This window comes from Lissotriton helveticus, chromosome 5_1 (genome assembly GCF_964261635.1).
Source record: "Lissotriton helveticus chromosome 5_1, aLisHel1.1, whole genome shotgun sequence".
NCBI lineage: Eukaryota > Metazoa > Chordata > Amphibia > Caudata > Salamandridae > Lissotriton > Lissotriton helveticus.
Window position 1 is genome coordinate 2028246062 of NC_136065.1, and position 18673 is coordinate 2028264734.

The 18673-nt window shown below is 43.8% G+C and overlaps 1 pseudogene; it reads left to right on the forward strand.

The window, feature by feature from the left end:
- Positions 1–18673, forward strand: part of LOC144753955 (E3 ubiquitin-protein ligase TRIM39-like) — a 487783-nt pseudogene that overhangs the window by 250863 nt on the left and 218247 nt on the right.

Sequence of the window (18673 nt, forward strand, 5' to 3'; positions counted from 1 at the left end):
AATTTGTGGTTTGTTTCCCAGTTGCTCCCAGACCTACAATTTAGCCTCAGGGGGTACCTCTTTACATTTTAAACCTAATGATGGTACTTAAAACATCTAATTGTAGGGATGTAACACTTTGCTTCCTCTTTTTATGAGTCCTCTTAGCAGTGGAGTTGTCTTTGATGGTCATGTGTTGTATCCTAATAAACCGATTTATACAATAAAACCTTTGGAATTTTGTAGATTGTTAGTGATCTTGCATCAAACCTACAGAGTTGTGCCTAATTGCATTTCCTGAGGAACTGGACAAAGGCAGACATACCTTAGCAGTAACAACTTCTCCAGCACCTTTTATTTTTTTGGCTGGGGACTGTAAACAAAGTCAAAGTGAAGGAATTGGGAATTCCATATTTATTTTGTGGCCATCTTATTAGTATTTATCCATATTTATTTTGTGTTTTGTGAATAAATTAAGTCAGAACTTGTATATTTCCACATTTATTTTACCAATAAATAAATATGCAATCCTACTTTGATGCCTGTCAGGTTTAAATACATTAAATAGCCAAATAAAATCAAATGATACACCTATATGAAAATCTTAGCATTATACAACAAATATACAATGAACTATGCATTGATTTAAGGAAATCTCAACCAGCTTTGAAATTTCCCATGCTGTGAATCTGCTCGGCTGCTGGCCTGAAAGTCATGAATAACAGCATGTCACTCAAAAGATACCCATTTTCTGCACATTATATTCTGTCAGTATTTATCCGTACAAATTGGTAAGAAGGGAAACCTGGGAGCCTAAGTCAAGAGTAACAAAACTCTTTGTGGGTCAAACTTCTGACCCAAAAAGTGCTAGTAATTGATTTGTTTAATATTCAACTTCTGACTTCACTACATTTCTTTTTTTTACAAAAAGTAGCCCTGACAGGACCTTGAGTTTATTACAGTAGCAGACTATATCCGAGCTGAAAACCTACTACTACCTCGAGCAGCAGGCCTTGAAAGTTAGACAGAACCTCCTTTGGAGAGTGATGCGCTTATCCAATTGAAGTGCACTTTAAAGCCCCACCTCAGACCCTGTCTGGTAACCACTGACTGATCCACTACCAGAGAAAAGTCTCTTCAAAGACCAATGAGATTCGTAGTAGAAACCCAAACTCAGGTGACAGTGACATAGTGCAGAGTATACTACACTTTGGTGTGGAAGATAGGATACAGTGATAATGAGGACAGTATGCTGAGGGACATTTACTTTATTGCTCTCTCATCCACAGCTGTAATAATGTGAAGGCCCAGAAACCTCCAGAAGATGTGACTGTGGAGCAGGCTCTGAAGAGCATTGGAGAACATGCCTCCTTGCAAGATAAGCTCTTGGAATTAAAAGGTAAACTAACATCAGATTGTGAGACAAAGACCATATAAGGAAGAATTGTTCATTGTAGAGAAACCTGTGCATTGCACCCACGCTCCTGCATCCTGCGAAGAAGACTCCACACAAGCAAGTGTGATGGAAAGTGCTGTCCTTGTTCTGTGACGGTGGATAGGAGGGGAGTGTAAACATCCTATGAATGCGTTTGGGAGTGGTGCAGAGCGAGGGAAGAGAACATTATGAGAATGACAACAGCCAGAATGGGGGAGCAATGGTGCCAGTCAGTGGTGGCAGTTACATTATGATGGGAAAAGCTGCATTGTGAGACTGCACTGCTTGCAATGAGTAAGAGACCCTTGAGAGGTCACTACATTTCAAATGAAGATCCCTCATGTGCTGGGCTCTCTGGAGGCTTCAGGAATGCCAATAAATGTGTTCTCCAGTCTGTATTTGGGGACTCCTCTAAATCAGGAAGACTGTTTCTTAGGCGTCCTTGAGAGAGATCTGAATATCTTTCTTTGGTAAAGATGTCTATTGAATATGGTCCGATCCATGGGTAATCAACACCTGAGAATATTTACTACATTTCCAAATTAATATAGGCCTGTAGAGATATTTAGGAAGGAAATGTTCTTTCATTTGAAGTCATAAATATATTAGATTTGCCTATAGATGGGATTTACCACATAACAGCTTATTTTTTAAAATACACTTTCATATATAAAAATACAGGCTACATTGTGCACATTTATTGTGTTTTTCTCATTTTGAAAATTGCAAAGGTAGACAAAAAAATAGAAAATTGGAATTATGTGGCATGGCAAATAGTTGGGATAAAAGCTGCACAGAATAGATAGATAGAAAGAACAAGAGGGATAGGCAATGTGTGCACAAAGTGGTGAATGAACCCACCAGAGTATGTGAGAAAGAGGGAAAGAAGGGGCAAACAGGCCATAGACTCATAAAGACGGTGCAACTGTGTACACAGAAGACTCCCTAAGAAGAGAAGGAGAGCGTGGGTTTGAGGGACGGAACTCTTGAAAGGGCACAGAAAAGAAATGGTGCTCAAAGACCTGAAGTAAACCATGTGAGAGAGGTGGGAAGAGTGTGTGAGACAGCAAGAGAGGTGTGTGTGTGAGAGAGAGAGAGGGGGAGAGATGATTGGGAGCTTACGTTAATGAGCTCTAAAAAACAAAACTGTACTGTGCTGAAGCCACCAATAGGACGGCTCTAGCTTTTTTATGATAAGTGTTAACTGTTGGGCGAACTCACCACTGATCCCTAGATCACCCTTAAGCTAGATCAACCTAATCATTACCTACATAAGAGTGTCAGCAAGCATGTAGGATCGGATTGGGACACAAAATAGGCTCTGGCACCAAAATAAAAGTGGTGCATTAGTGAATCACATCTCTTACAAAATGGCCCACATTTCCATATCAGGGTAGTTTTGACCTTGCAAAGACACCCTGTATGGGTGTTTTGCAAGGTCTGGGAGAGTGCATGCATTTGTGGATGATCTAGACAAAAAGGTGTAGTAATATCATGGAAATCGACAGACCATAACACAAGACTACAAACTGACAAAAACAGCCCACGCACTGACCTGTCAGACCAGCCCTTCTGGCATTGCCACGTTGCCTATAGGTCAGGCCGACCCTGTCAGCATGGATGCTCTTATAAGTCTATTTTCTTCCGGACATCCTCCAAGGCCTTAGGGTGGCAATGCTAAGTATCTAAGGTGGAACACAACGGGATCGCCAGTGTCCAAATATAAAAGCCATAGGCTTCGTGTGACCTCAAAAGTACTTCAATAGGCAAAAGGTATGTTACTAGAAACTGAAATCCTTCAAAGCAGTGCAACATTGCACATTGACTTCCTAGATGGTAGAGAAGAATGCGAGAAAGCACTTTATGCTTCAGATGAGGGTGCTACCAAACTCTTGGTTGTCATCTAACATTCCTGAAACCAAGCATGCAAACAGGTTCTGCTCCAAGCAAGGTGCTCGCTGTCACTTGGCACGCATTCTGTCCTGTTTTTGTTATAACACAAAGATACAAACCAACCCTACATAAACTATGCCTTGGTGGAAAGGCACCAGAAAATGAATGTTGCCAAGACCCACTGCTAACGTGTTCACATACATGCTGCTATCATTTAATGGGACTCAACAAAGACAGAATAGACGGCATGAGGATTAAAAAAAGTGACAGCTACTCAGCATATACAGACACCAATATAAATAACTATTGCATGGAGGATTGAGCCCCACACATTATTGATCAAAAGGGGCAAGAGGCTGCGAATACAGGCTGAAATTCTAGGGAGGATGAGTGAAATAAGCAAATGCTTAAAGGATCGGGCAAAATTGAATGTTACAATGAAACAGTGGATTATTATATGGTTATACATGTGGATTGGGAACATTAATTGACCTTTTGGGCTGGACATTGGACCTGGAGCACATGCAACAATTTCCCTACCTTCTGAAAAAGTCGGTGCGGTGCTTTTAAGCCAACATTTACAAATTTCTCTGCGAGCAAGTACAATTAAATAAAAAGACAATTTACTGACATCTCGAGGTAACAAATCATAATTCGGGAAGATACCAAAAAAAAACAAAATGAATTTTAAAAGTGAACATGGCTTTCATACCTTCAATAACCGCACCCCAAAATGTATCTAACATTGGGCACTTTAAAAACGTGAATATCGGGGCGTGGCCGGGCAAGATGGCCGAGCGGACGTAGACCGTCTCGGCTCCCAGTCCGCGCGCTTTCCGTGGATGATTTTCAGTGGTTAAATACAGCGGAATCGGCAGTCAGAGACATCCCTGGGCTGCTGATGTAGGGCGGCGTGTGCGGGGAGTGAATTGCTGCCCCGGGACCCTCTGCATGCGGAGTTTCTCGACCATGGCTGATACCGGTGTGATCTAAGATGGCAGCCGAAACCCCCGAATCCCGGGACGGATCTAAGGGCAGTGGTCGAAGTGGGGGGAAGAAAGTAGGGGAACTGTGGGCGGAGGTCAGGGGGCGGGACTAACCCGAGGATTAGCTCAGTGGGCGGAGTCAGAGGTGTGGCCAGAAAGAGCAAATCATTCAAATTTTTAGTGTTTGTTTGGCATTTCACTACCCAGCTGCAGCTTATTACGTTATTTAATTCGGCCAATAGATACACGTTTTTTTCAGGTTTAATATGAGTTATTGACATTAAAATACATTCACAAAGTGGGATTTGTTTTCAATAACAGAATGTCCCAAATACGATTAAAAGTGAAATCACAAGCCATTTGTCTCTGAGCCATGGAATTTCTGTCATCAGCACTTCTCCCTTTTTCCACAAGTGCAGTTCAAACATGAATGGCAAAATATCCTAGTTTGCAAATGTTTTCTATACAATTATGTCTCTGCAATATTTGCCAGATAATGCACCACCAGCTGCATAATTTGATGATTTTAACTAATAATTTTTTTGTAGCTCAAACGGATCAAAAGTTACAAACAAACGTGACTTGTGTTTCTGCGAAGTGGACAGCCCTTTGCAAAGGTTGACTGATCACGCTTCTCACTGCTGCAATTGTGTGTTGCACTGCTACTAATAAGGCAAAATGTTTGCAGACTGTTAGCATGTGTAAAAGAAAATATACATTATTACTCTGCAGCTTTTTGTTTTTGCTGCATAAGTTAGTCAACACTGCAGAATAATGTTATCCTCCATTCCTACATAATTCCAGTGGCCCCAAAGCAGGCAGCACATGCCTAAAGTGCTTGTGCATGAAGCAGAAAGACCATGATGTTTGTAAACTAAGTTTGGTGTGCGTGCAAATCCTGCATCGTTGAACCCTGGTGAGTTGCACCTGCTACTGCTGAAACAAGGCCAATAGAGGTACCAATAGCTGCAGCCGACTGGTCTCAAGGGCAAGGCTGGATTTAGCGCTGGTGGAAGCTATGCGGGACAATGTTTGTTGGTGCCCCAAATGACTCCCTGCTCCATGGATTCCCTCATTACCACCCTTCAACAGTGCCCCTCGAGTCTCCATCACCACTTTTTCGCTCAGATGCATTTGATTTGATTTACAGCGCCACTGATACCAGTGTAGGGTGTCAGAGCACTTTACATCACACACATTACAGAGAGACATTCAATCATATGTGTGTAAATCACTCTCTAGGAAATACAGAAGGAAAAGTACTACATGGTGTAGTAGTCACATGGCACTATACTAGTAAGCAGTATAGTTTAATAGTGATTTGTCTGGAGAAACACAAACTCTGAATTTAGAACGTAATACCATGGTTGGGGGTACTCTTTAATAATCAGAGTTGATTTTATCTATATGAACACCCTTTGCAACATTAGGATAATCAAACACTGGGTGAAAGAATATAATCTCTAATTTATACCTTGCAGTTTGATTGCAGCTCTTAGATGACAGTTAATAGCTCACTGTTCTATGTGATCAAGGGGGCAATGAAGGGGAGACAGACAATAGCAGTCACGGACACCAAGAGAGTGCAATACAATGGAATGACAAATGACAAACAAACCTAAGGCCTACCACTGGCCACCAGGGATGAGGTGCAGGTGGTAGCCTGCGGGTGGTGGAGGGCCTCGAACTTCCTCAACAGCGGGAGCTGAGGCAGGGGACACACAGGCTGTGCTGTGCTGAGGGGGAGAGGCCTACCTGGTGGGGTTAAGGGTTGCTTTGAAGGGAGTCGTGAAAAGGTTTTGAAAAGTTGCCATAAAAGTAGTGAGCTAGTTGTACCTCTGGGGAAATGCAGGGGTGGCCTCTACAATAGTGGAGGAGCGTAGCCCCACTGTCTCAGAGCCAGCAGCAAAAAAAGAAAAAATATATTTCAATATTGTTTTATTTTTAAGCCGTTGGCTCAGCCAGCATGTACAGTGAGGGGCGGGCCGAGGCCTGGGAGGGGGAGGAGGAGTGCTAGGTGCACTTCCTAAGTACTCGTTTGTTTGGACGGCCATCTCAGGCCGACCACAACACACGTGCACACTTAGGTTTCTCTAACCGCTGTATTGAACAACTGGGTTAGAGAAACCCCACAGACTCCCTGACCTGAGTGGAGCGTCTTTCCAGTCCGCTCAGGCCAATCCCCATGCCCCAGAGTCCCAGCACCGTGGCGCAACGCGGGAGGCGTCCGGCAGCATGTAAGCATAACTTTTTATTTTATTTTTTATTATAATTGTAAACACTCCCTCGTACCCCGGCATTCCCTCCCACGCAGAGGGAGAATGGGTCTGGAGTTCAGTATGTAATGGATGGGAATATCCATACTCTTACAGCCTCAAGCAGCCCACTTTAGATATCAAAAGCGATGGAGATCAGGACTGAGCCATGGGGTACTCCACAAGGCCTGGGGGTGGCATAGAACCTGGAAGATCCCAATTGGGCAAGGTTTGAACAGGCAGAAAGGAAACCATGTCAGGACCTTCTCCCCAGACAAATAGGGGCCAGTAGACTAGACAAAAGTGCCCCAGGGGCTACTGAGCCAGAAGTTGCTACGAGATGAAAAGAACAAGCAAACCGGCACCACTGGAGGGTTCTTGGTCCAGAGAAACACAATACAGTTTGGTAGGGGCACAAATGGTGTGGGAAGAAAAGTATGGGGAATCTTCAGATTCTTTAGCTCTGCAAATGGTAGCTACTTTTCAGGAACTCGCCTTTTCCCATCATGTGAGCTATATTAACTTTACTCAGCTTACCTTTCAGCCGCTCATCGTGATACATTCAATGTAGTTGCCTCAAGGCAATGCAACTGTCTACAAAGTATCCCAGGCCCTCTGGTCCAGATTGCCAAGTTACTAGACAGGGTATAAGGAAGAAATTCAAAGGGAAAGGGTCTAATGTGGCAATTCGTGGATGTAGTCTAATGTCAATTCACAGGAAAAGAGTGTCCAGGTGCAATTCCCAGGATTTGGGTATAAAGTGGCAACTAACATTAAAAGGGTTTAATAGCAACTCTTAAGAAAGGGGTTTAGGTGAAATTCATAGGAACAGGGCTTAAATGCCAATGTGTAAAGAGTTTACAATGAATTCATAGGAAACGGGTGTAAAATCATGGTCAATTCTTGGGAATAGGGAGTAATGTTCCAATTCAAGGGAATAGGGCTTTCAAGTAACAATTAGTTTAAAAGTGGAAAAAGTAAAGTTGGAGAAATTGAGAAAAAAAATCATCACAAAGCCTAGAGCTAAAATGGTCTGCTGGGGAATTAGCATGTTTAATGTTTTATGTTTCTCATACAAGCAGTGCTTTAATTGGGCGGGTACTCAAGTACTGTACTTCTCTGAGCACGAGCAATATGTTTAAAAGGAGAGTCCAGGCAGTTCTAGGTAGCAACCAGGTACTGTGTGATAGTAAGTATTGGCACTTTTCGTTTTCCATTTTAAACACTGCAAACGACCCATTCTCCTGCAAAAATGATCGAAAGGCTCAAACATTGTTTAGCACGCATAAGGATGTGATGCAGCTGGCAATTTCTGTTTCTTCATGATCTAGGAATGGCAGGGTGGTATTTTATCTGCAGTCACAGAATGAATGAGAATAGTGATGGTCACTGGTTTCACTCAAATCAGGTAGGGGTGTCATGCGCAGAGCACAACCACAAAAAGGTGATGGAAATGACTGTGGTCCCCGTTCCATTCTGTCGTTTTTAGCTCTTACATTACATTACAGACAGGGACCAGCCATGTGGAAATTAGCCTAGTTTCCGGTTCAAAGGGGACAACTCACCTTCTGCAAGCGCAAAAAGCATCTTTACCCACGCGCAGATTTACATTTTTGGTGTGCATCTTGAGCGCAGCAGCCATGGCCTCATGCATCACACAAATTTGCAATTCATCCGGGCGCAGACCGAGGAACCATGTAGGTGCATGGTGTAAAAGCAAAGAGTACCGGCAAATTGTAGCCGTTTCTTTTCAGAATGCATCAGTGCAAATCATAAATTCAGAGGACAAAAGGATATTTATTGTTCACACTTGTAACAGTGTTGAAAAACTGTTAATGTTTCACAGGCACTAGAGTACTTGTTGGGCCGAAGATAATTTAGGGCATTTTATAATCAGGGAGTTTGTCTGCATTAACGGAGTCTCCCACATGCACTCTGAGTGCGTTAACCTTGAACGCATACCATGTGTATCTACACTCACATGGGGAGGGGGCTACGAAAAATTTCAGTGGGGGGGCTGACTCTTCTAGCAATATGCAGAGTGGAGATGCAGGGGCTCTGATAGAGCGCGCGAGGTCACCCAGCCAATGATTTCGCCGTTTCCGGCTTCAGGGCCCATATACTTTCAATTCACACTATTCATTGACCAGGCGACTTCACGGGCTGCTACCAATTTGTGTGTGTTCCCTATTGTTATTACTCAGAGTACCCGACTTACCATCCACCGACACGGGTACCTATGACCTCAACGGATCAGGGGCCTAGCTGTAAAAGGAAAGGCAGCAAATGCAAATTCAAATGACATTCAATACTGTTGTAAAATGACCACGGACAACTGGATGTTTTAAAAGCTTTATCTAAAGTTCGTTTTCATCAAGCATCAAACTTACAAGAATAAGGCAATCAATAACTAAGATAATGAAAAGTACATAACTATAGAGAAATAAAGTCAGGGTAATCATTTAAATGCAAATATGAGATGCAAAGGGAAAATGCTATGCATTCAAGGCAAAAACTCTTTAGAAAATTTAAGTAAGGCCGTTCTAGACCATATCAGGAAATGACAAACTGCAATGCAAAATATGATTTCTAAAAGGTAGGGTAACATGGGAACATATCAAGAAATATGCAAATGACTTCTCGTTTCAATAGTTGCGGCAAAAGCATGGAAAAATCAACATATGCAAGATGTCTCTTTATTGAAGCAAAAGTCAGAAAAATAGAAAGGTGCAAGTTTAAAGAATTTAGAGCAGTATTTACCTAGATTGGTGTGGAAACCAAACCCTGGCCACGGGTCAGTTAAGGACAGGAAACCCTCAAGGAAGGATACCCCTCAAAGGACAGCAGGTGCAGAATGGACACCCAGGACAGGACAGGATACCCTCAGATTAGGAATCATTACAGGACCTCAGGACAGGACAGCAAACCCTCAGGACAGGACCGCTCAGGACAGGACCGCATCCGCAGTTTGGAAGCAACGCCTGCGCTCCACCCTCTCTGCAGCTATCGATCAAGACCCCGATTGGGTCAGCGAACTCCCAGCAAAGTGCTTCGGCAGCACTTTAAGGTTCAGTAAAACCTTAGTCTATGGTCAATTTTCGGACAGAGTGCTCCGCAGCGCTCTGTATCTTCAGTCACCTATTGAGTACGATGGGTCAGTGACAGGTCAGCTAAACCAGACAAGTCGGACAATTTCCCTAGGTGAACCCAGGGTAGATATACTGTTTTGGGACAGGGTACCACCCCCCAAATGTTGCAAAGTGTCAGAATCCCCAATTTCGATTGGTCCAAAGGTAGGATTTGGGTAACACACCAATCATAACACACTATTTGGATGCTTCATTTACATATCTGGGTACCGCCTAGCGAGATTGGGGTTCCCATGAGAAACTGCAGAGAAATACAATAGAGATATAACATTGTTTCGGAATAGGGACATGTGACTCCGTCCTGCTGAGGTTGCAGGTCAGTTCTCAGGAGCATCTTGCCCATCACTGCCAACTGGCGGTGTTCCATCAGCCAAGGTTGTCGGTGCCCCAGAAAGTCGCACATGCGTAGAAGGGACCTCCAAGATGGCTTTTGGTGCAGTCAGACCCCCATTCCCCGCGGTACATGAAAAGTAAGCGGAAACAAATTAACACATAGAAATAACATTATGAAAACACATCATAGGTTTTATACGTTCAACTTATCACTAAGAAATATACTTATGCAGTCTAAATGTTAGCTACATATCAACAGACACAAGAGCAGTGGCACGAGCAGTACCACATTATTGGCAAAGCTATGTATTACGCATGCGCATAAATTTCCCTCCAACTCTGCAGATACGTCAGGACACGTGAGTGTGACTGACGCATGCGCAGTAACTAAATACAAGCGGCGGACATTTTAAATGACTCTAGTAAATTATTTTAGTAAAACACATATGCAAGCGTCGGGGAACCTCGTTTAAACATAAAATAACGTTAGTAAGACGTACAAATTATTACCTTGTTACACACAGACGAGGTTCATGAATACAGCAAGTCGCAAAATATGCGAAGCTTTGCTTCATCAATCCCCTCTTTGATGATATTTACTATCATCACAAAATAAATGGAACCAGATGCCAACTTTTCTCTCACACTTTATACAGCTCTATCTCTTCCAGCAATCGCTCCAGCTTTTCTCTTTCAGTTTTGGTAGGGTGAGAATTCTTCACCTTTTTATAGATCTGATTATTCACTTCTTCTAATTCGAGCTCATCCACACTTCGTTTCACCCCTCTTGCATTCACTTCATGCTTTCTGGTGTGCTTACGACATTTGCAACAGACAAATATGAAAAATAGGATGAGACCTATAATTCCAATTGGCATCAGCACCTTGAACAATAAGCTTTTACCTACGCTAGCAAGCCAATGACCTACATTTGAGAGACCATCTACCAGTCTCTTCCAGGCACTATCAACCTCGAGTGGTTTGAGTTCCTTTGCCAAATTAGTAATGTTTTTCACGTATCTTTTGAGCTGTACACTTTTATCCGGAATATAAGTGCAACAATGTTGCGCCTTCAACATCCGGCAGACTCCGCCCTCTTTCGCCAATAAGGTATCAAGAGCAAGTCGATTCTGCAAAACCATTGATCTGATCGCAACCATTTCGGTATTGACCAGCAGAAATTCATGAGCTGTCTCAGTAGACAACACATCCACTATAGTGGACAATTTGCAAATTCTGTGAGTGTTCAGAACCACTCCCACTCCAGGTATCAATGCACTGAAAATACTACCCATAATTTCACCTATACTTTCTCTTTTACTACGCACTAAGCCATTAGTATTTTCACTGCTTCCTGCAACTCCATTCACATGGTATATTTTCGGGAAGACAATGCCAAAATAGCAGCTTCCATACCAGTGATCCGGCAATTTGAAATAAGCCTTGTCCCCACAAATATAATAAATTCCAGGAAACACAGGCTCTGACCCATTTTTGAAACCCCAACCTCCAATTACCTTGTAATTATGTTCGCATTCACTGGAACCAATGAAAATGTTATTATAATAGCTAGTCTTCTCGCGGTGAAGACATAGCTTGCCTTTCTTTTCAAAATCCAGCAACAGAGCAGGACCCGCCCCACCAGTTGAGGTGCCTTCCATGTTCTCTGCCCATCTCGGCCTTTTCTGACTTTCGTCATTAGCCTTCTTTTGTATTTTAATTCTCCTTTTCTCTGCCATGTTCAGGAACATCTTTTCCTGCTCACGCAAAGAACAGGTCAAGTTATCTCTGTGTGCGTCAGCTATGTCGATATTACCTATAGTCAGAAAATAGTCTCCCATATATCGTATTACGTCACTTTTGGTATGTACAGGATTCAAGTTCCCACGTATAGGAAGCTCAGAAAAGATCACGTCATTGTTAGAGTAATAGTACTGTAACGGTCCTCTTTTGTAAAATAAACTAGCTAAAATACTACAGGAGATTCCATATGTCAACGGCAAGTGATGGTATGTCACGCCTTCAGCTACAGAGGTAGGTAGCTTCATGCAGACATAGCAATCTTCAATTTCCATAGTCTCTACATAGTGTATTAACAAGTTTGCGAAAACATTTAAGTGTGTCTTATTCTTAACTCCGTGATAATGTAGTCCTCCCTCATCTGATGCTTCTAAGTCTTGATTTGTTTGTCTCAGTGCTCTCTCATGTCTTGCTACACTCTGTGTTGTCAGCTCCTCACTGTCAGTATTTACAATTTCAGTAGGGACAATATTAGTATCTTTACTTACAGCAAAGGGAATAAAAATTGTTAGTCCTATCCAAACTAATATCAGGACAACTACACTACAGACACATACCTTGCAGCAAGTTTTGCAACAGCTGCGACTAGGTCTACCATTCACGTTTGAATCAGACATTTCGGCTCCAGAAGAAGTTTCTCAACCCCTCTTTGTGACTTTACACGAGTAGCTTACTTTGTGCAAATTCACGGTGGCTCGTCTTCTTCTTCGTCAGAGTACTCAGGGACGGGCTCTCCGTCGCTTACGTCGGTTATATCAAGATCTTCAAGTTCTTCCAACACAAGTGTCCATTCAGGTGACTTGTACTTCTTGTTTTGTCTTTTTATTCGATCACTCCTTCTTTTGGAAGTACCTTCTTGTTGCTCTGCTATGCGAGCACTTCTCCTTTCTTCTGCACGTTTTTCTTCTACCGTCTTTATCCTTAGTCTTAATTTCTTTACGAATCTAGGCTCAAGATGCTTTCTTTTCTTAAGTCTTTTAGTTGGTACTTGGACTTCGTTTCCTTCTCTTGCCCTTTTGTTCTCATTAACTGTTGGCAATTCTGTTTCAGTTTCTTCTTCTTCTATCTGACTAATTCCAGGGCTCGCATCTATTTCTTCTGCCTGGTTACTAATCTGGCCTTGTTCAGGTAAATTATGTGTTTGCTCTTCAAGTGTCTCTGACTCTGTTTCCTGAACACGTTCTTCTAATTCTATCTGACCCTGTTCGAGCACTTCGATCTCTGGACTTTCTTCTGCCCGAACTATTACACTATGTCTAGTCTGTCCCTTCCCGATATCAGGAGTCAGTGGAGGAGTATCAATCACTTGCTCTGTATCCTTCACCTGTTCAGTATCGGGCACTGGCTCTGTAGCATTCACTTGTTCTGTATCAATCACGTGCTCTGTCCCTGTCTGACCTTCTCCTTCCTCAGTTTTGATGTGCATCTCAAGATTCTGAGGTTCTTCGCCTGTGCCTTGCTTTTCCTCTCTAGTCCACTCTCTACCTTCCCGAAGTCGCTCACTTGTTCGAATGGGGTCTTCAGTGAGATCAATCAATGGAATCCACTCCTCTGGCCATATGCTCGGCAGCTCGTCTTCAGCTACTTCTGGCTCAGCTTCTTGGACCCCTTCAGCAGGCTGGGCTCTTGGTAGTTCGTTATCAACTATTCTTGGGCCAACGTCTGCTGATTCTGCAGCTCGACTGGTACTGGGCTGTACGTCGTCAGCTACTTCCGGTCTGGCTCCTGCAGAGTCCTCTGCTGGACGTCCTTCTGCTTTAGGCACCTCGTCTGGTGGTACCTTCTGAGTGTGGCTGGCGTGTATCCAACGCGGAACCCCTGCACACTTGACTGCTGTGGTAGTTACCAGGATCACCTGACGTTTCTCTCCCCACCTTGGCTCCAGGCAGCTCTTCCGAGTATGCTTCTTTATCTTCACCCAGTCCCCCGGGACCAGTTTGTGGAGAGGAGTCGTTGGATTGAGGATGGCGTCTTCTCCGATCTGGCGAGAGATAGAACGCACTTGGTCACCCAATCTCTTGCAGTATTCAAGCACCAAATCATCAGTAATACTCAACAGTTTGCTTCCTGGCACCCATGCTTGTCTCATCACTCTTCCCATAATGATTTCATGGGGACTTAGGCCTGTCTTGCGATCAGGAACACTTCTGAGTCCCATCAGGACCAGGGGCAGGGCCTTCACCCAGGTCAATTTAGATGCATCACACAATTTTGCTAGTCTGTTTTTGATAGTTCCATTTATTTGTTCCACTACTCCAGAAGCCTCTGGGCGGTATGCACAGTGAAGCTTTTGTGAAATTCCAAAGGCCTTACAGAGTTCGTCCATCACTTCATTCTGAAAATGTGAGCCTTGATCTGATTCAAGAGTGACTGGAACCCCGAACCTAGGTATCAGTTCTTTCAGTAAACACTTAGCTACTGTTTTTGCGTCATTTTGGGGAGTAGGGAAAGCTTCCACCCACTTCGAAAATAAACAGACCATGACAAGGACATATCGCTTCCCTTCACAACGGGGCATGGTGATGAAATCAATCTGTATTCTCACAAAGGGACCTCCGGACCTCCCAATTTTTCCCAGTTCGACCACAGTTTTCTTCCCTGGGTTCATCTTTTGACATGACAGGCACCTCTGGCAGAGGGACTCTGCTACTTTCCTGAACTTTTTACTGTACCAAGTCTGTTGGAACACTAGAATCATGGCGTCCCTACCAATGTGTGATCCTTCATGTATCAATCTCGCCATCGTGCTGAGTAAGTGTCTAGGTAACACAGGCATACCAGTTGGGCCCAAAATGACACCATCCACACGTCTTGGTCGACACCCATCTTCCTTCCACTTCTCTCTTTCTTGCCAAGGTGCCGCCTGCTGCCACTCTTTCACTTCATCCCATGTAGGCACTTCTTCAAACACCTGAAGTTGGCAGCTGGTTCCTGGCCCCCCTCGTTTTGGATTTACGATATACCGATCTCTGGCGCACCACTGGGCCACTCGATCAGCAAAATCGTTTCCCAGTGATACAGTGTCCATGCTCTTCTTATGAGCAACACATTTTACCACTGCCAGTTCCTTTGGTAACTGGATTGCCTCTAAAAGGTCTTGAACCACTTTTCCATTTCGAATAGGGGTACCTGATGAAGTCAGGAACTCCCTTTGTAGCCACAGCTGGCCAAAGTCATGCACAACCCCATAACAGTACTGACTGTCAGTATACACTGTTATGCGTAGGTTTTTTCCAATTTGGCAAGCTTTTATCATAGCAATCAATTCGGCTACTTGTGCAGACTTTATGTGATATAGATAACCTGCTTCTTCAATTTTCTCTAAGGAGACTACCGCATAGGCAGCACTCAGGCCTCCTTGTTCATGCCTTAGACATGAACCATCCACAAATAGTTCCTTATCATGCACAGGCAATGGTGTTTCTTTAATGTTTGGACGTGGCTTGGTATTGAATTCTGTTAAATCAATGCAATCATGCTCATCATCCACCCCCCCTTCCATATCCTTTGGGTCGGGGAGTAAGGTGGCTGGGTTTAGAATACTGCACCTAACAATGTTTACATTTGCAGCACCCACAAGAATCCTCTCGTATTTTGTCAGCCGACTAGGGGTGAGATACTGAGTTTTTGTTCTGGTCAACAAAATTACCACTCCATGTGGAACATACACAGTTACCGGATGTCCCATGACAATTGACTCACTCTGCTCTAAACTTGCACAGGTAGCAGCTACTGCTTTCAGACAGCCTGGTAATCCAGCAGCTACTGGATCCAAGGTGGCAGAGAAATATGCCACAGGCCTTCTGGTTGTGCCATGTTCTTGAGTTAGGACTGACAACGCGCAATTATCGCGAGTGTCACAGAATAGGGCAAATTCTTTGGAATAGTCTGGCATTCCCAATGCAGGGGCTGTGCACAGACAATCTCGCAGTTTGGTGAAGGCTGTTAAGCTTTCATCATTCCATTCTACAATATCAGGTGTTCCTCTTTTTGTCATTTTTATCAAGGGCCTAGCTAGGACTGCAAATCCCAGAATCCACTGCCTGCAGTATCCTATCACACCCAGGAACATTCTGATCTCTTTCTGAGTACGGGGTAACTGCATCTTTTGAATTATTCTCACTCTTTCAGATGTCACCTTTCTGACACCTTTCTCTATCTGGTGCCCCAGATATTTCACCGATTTTGCACAGAACTGTAATTTGTCAGGGGCCACTCTATGTCCCTTCTCACACAGGTGATTCAGTAGGGCAATGGTGTCAATCACACAATCCCTATGACTTTTAGACGCCACCAAGAGGTCGTCTATGTATTGCACTAAGACAGAGTTTCCAGGTAAGACCAAAGTTTCCAAACATTTTTTCAAGATCTGATTAAAGATAGAGGGGCTCTCTGTATACCCTTGAGGGACCCGGTTCCAGCAATACACGTGACCATTGAAGGCAAATGAGAAAAGAAATTTGCTATCTGGATGCAAGGGAATGGAAAAGAATGCATGACACAGGTCTATCACAGTGAACCACTCAGCATCCCAGGGAATCTGATACAGAATCACTGCTGGGTTCGGGACAATAGGGCAGCAGGGGACTACTATCTTGTTGACTTTTCGTAGATCCTGCACTACTCTGTACTTGCCACTAGGCTTCTTGATGCCCATAATCGGGGAGTTACATGGACTACTCATTACCTCCTGTATGATGTTTCCTTCTAGCAATTTCTGTATTTCCACAGTAACACCAGCTTTCACTTCTGCATTCATTCTGTAGGGTTTAGTATTGGGGTATACTGCATTGTCCTTGATGGCTATCTGTATGGGGTCCACATTTTTCATTAACCCTACATCTTTCCCTGTAAAGTCCCACACCTCTGGCTTTACTGCTTCTTGAAGTTCTTTGGGCAAATCCTGCATGGTCATTCGTTTAATTTCCGAGTCAGGTCTGACTAACATTAATTTATAAATGCCGTCTTCATCTGGGGTCTGAATTTCAACACCCTTTGGTGTGCAAAAGATGGTACAGTTCATTTTGCACAGCAAATCACGTCCCAGTAAGTTTACTGGACTGGTGTCACAAACGACAAATCTATGCATTTCCTTAAAGTTTCCAATTGAGATCTCCATGGGCTTGGTAACAGGAGTACTAATCAATTGATTAGAGACACCCACTACTTGGATGGCTTCTCCCGAGAGGGGTAGGTTTGGAACGTCCACTGTTCTCACAGTAGAACGGGTAGCACCAGTGTCCAACAGAAAAGTGACATCATTTCCGTCAACCTTTCCTTCAATGTATGGTCCGGACTGGTCTACCGGCAAGGAGGCGCCAAGTACGCACTCCTCGTCCTCCCCTCTCAGGCCCCGTCAGTACTGGTCATCACAAAGGAAGGTATCATTTAATAGATACTGCGAAGTTGCTGCATTTCTGTTCTCATATGTTTCCCAGACTTCTATCTCATCTCCCTCTGCTTGTTTTCCCTTGTATACTTGCTTTGGTGCTCGGGGCACCTGAACTGTTTTTACCTGTGGTTGAGTCTTTCTTGGTCTTTCTTTCTGCGTCTGTGGAGTTAGATCAGGTGTTTTGGGGTTATCATCGGGCAAGTAAGGGCACTCGTTACGCCAGTGCCCAATTTCGCCGCACTGATGGCAGGGAAATTTCTTCATAGCCTCTTCCCTGCTCATTTTGGGCCGGGGCTTACCTCCTCCCCCACCCACAGGACCTTTGTTCTCGGTGTTTTTGACCATGTTACTCAAATGTTTTTCCTGCTGTTCTGCGAGCTTCACCTGAGCCCACATGACCTTCTCCTTGAGAGCCTTTTTTTTTCTGCCATCTCGTCCTCGCAGTACTTTGCGTACCGCAGGACCTCGTCTACCTTTTTGGTATGCCAACAGATTTTATTATCCTTTATCCACTGACAAATTTCGGGTCTTAAACCGTTTACAAACCTTTAAATGAAATGCGTCATATCCTTCATTTCGATGTTATCTATACCACTGTATGTTTTAAACACCTGCAACAGCCTTTCATAATAGGAGTGGACTGTCTCCTCTCTCTCCTGCGTTGTTCTATTTATCCTGGTCCAATCCGTTTCTTTTGCTGGCACCTTATTTTTCAAATGCTGAATTACTTGATCATATTTTTTCATTACTTCAATGGACGGCTCCCCTGTGGTAGAGTCCCTCGGGTACTCCTCACTAGGCCAGCCTATGGCTATTTTACACTCGGTCCATAGATCGACCGGGACCACAATGTCGAAAAACCCATCCAGGTCTTTCCACAGGCATTTTTGCACCTTTGCAAACCTTTCCACTTGCCGGTACCAGTCAACTGGCTTTTCGCGCAATTTCGGGAAATCGTTAGTAAAGGACACAATATCCTGCCTGGACCACGGGACGTGCACATACCTCCCACCTGGTACTTCACGCATGGGGCATAACGTTTCGGGCTTTTCTGCTTCTCTCAAAGGGAACTCAGGGGTGGCTTGTCGGGATCGGGCCTCATCTTTCTTTCTTGCCCACCTTGTTTTCCACCTGTCTACGTCTCCCCATTTTTGCAAAACGGCGAGCAGCTCTTTAATCTGCAACTTTTTCCCTGACACATTCATGTTCTCTATATCTTTGTCTGAAAATTCGGCTCGGTATGGTTTCTGCAATGGCTTGGATCTTGAAATATCTATCCCCATACTAGCTGCGGTGTCTGTCAGTTTTTCGTGGAGCACCCTGGTACTCCGGGTAAGGCTTTTACACATAAACAGCAACTCTTCTTCAGAGTAGGTATTTAATCTGTCTAATCCCACATTTCCTGCCATTAATTCCTCTATTTCTACTCTCAGTTTGTAGAGGTCTAAAGA